Genomic DNA, 1516 nt, shown 5'->3' with positions numbered 1-1516 from the left:
AGTCTAATTCTTATTCTTGGAGAAACTGCCTTGAGGAAATTTAACCAATTTTTCTGGTTCAGCAAGGCTACCATCAGCTCCATAAAGCATCAGAGATATAGCTATAAGCGTGGGTGTGGGAAAGATGACAAGAAGTATTGACAAATATTGTATGAGAGAGCTGTGGGAGATGGAGCCTTTCTCTACTATTTCCAATAGACTTATTGGTATGGGTAAGAGAAATGGTGATCAAATTATCATCAGAACCCTCTCAGGAGGATAGAAAACCAACCAGTTTGGAGTTACAACAGAGGATTTTCTTTCACAGGGAAGACTCACAGGGCAATTCTGAAAGGCAAAATATTCATATCTCATGCTCACTTTGGCAGCACATGTACTAAAACTGGAACAATATTGAGAAGATTAACATGGCTCCTGTGAAAGAATGACACAAAAATTCATGAAGCATTCCATATTTTTACTGCAACAGGATCAAATCTGCACATATCAATATTAATCTTGAATGTAAATGGGCTACATGCCCAAATTAAAAGGCACAGAGTGGCAAGCTGGATAAAGAAGCAAGACCGAATGGTATGCTGTTTTCAAGAAACCATCTCGTATGCAATGATACCCATAAGCTCACAGTAAAGAGACAGAGAAAAGTCTACCAAGCAATTTGAAAACAAAACACAGCAGGAGTTACTATTCCGATTTCAGGCAAAATAGAATTTAAACCAACAAAGATTAAAAAAAGACAAAGATGGGCATTACTTAATGGTAAAAGGTTCAATTATTTCACTGCAGATTATGCTTTCAAGGTTCATCCATTTTGTGGCATGTGTCAGAATTTTCTTCCTTTTTAAGGCTGAACAATATTTCATTGTATGAATGGACCGCATTTTGCATATCCATCTATCCATCCACCCACCCATCCATCCATCCATCTATCCATCCATCCATCCATCCATCAGTGAGCATTGGGCTGCTTCCAAGTTTTAGCTGTTGTGAATAATGTTGATTTGCAGCATTTTAAATAGTAGAAGTTATAGAAGGGATGAGAGAATTTTGGTTCACTGGCCCTCTCTTCCATGGACATTCTAGGCTCAGAAAATTGGGTTACTAATAGGCAAAAGCTGAGAAAACACTTTTAAGTGTGTCTTGAGATGCCTTTTGGCTTCTCACCATTTTACTGAACCTACAATTTAAAATGGCCTCTTCTACCTGCTGATGCTAACAGATGCTCAAAAAGTAGAATAGAGCAAGTTCACCTGTTTTTTCATGGCTGAGATTCAAGCTGTGTATTTTTAAGCACAAGAACAAGCAGATGCACCCTTGCTACAAGATAAACCAGAATTCTTCATGGCCAGGTAGTTTGGACCTCATTTAAAGGTACCTACAGTAAGTCAAATACCAAAAGGACTTTTTCCTAGGAGTTGTACTCTACAAGGTGGTTCTGGAGGACAGGATTATAGGGGGGCTCTGCTGCTTATTTTATACTTTACCTACAGAAACCTGTGCAATTTCAGAAACAGTG

The 1516-nt window shown here is 38.5% G+C and overlaps 1 non-coding gene across 1 annotated transcript; it reads left to right on the top strand.

Annotated features, from left to right (window-relative positions):
- Positions 1-352: 352 nt before the first annotated feature.
- Positions 353-459, top strand: LOC112132811 (U6 spliceosomal RNA). Its single transcript, XR_002914532.3, has one exon. It is a non-coding gene; the product is annotated as a U6 spliceosomal RNA (small nuclear RNA).
- Positions 460-1516: the final 1057 nt, after the last annotated feature.

Source organism: Pongo abelii, chromosome 2 (assembly GCF_028885655.2).
Source record: "Pongo abelii isolate AG06213 chromosome 2, NHGRI_mPonAbe1-v2.0_pri, whole genome shotgun sequence".
Taxonomy (NCBI): domain Eukaryota; kingdom Metazoa; phylum Chordata; class Mammalia; order Primates; family Hominidae; genus Pongo; species Pongo abelii.
Note: the sequence above shows the minus strand (reverse complement) of the source record. Positions and strands in the feature narration are given on the sequence as shown.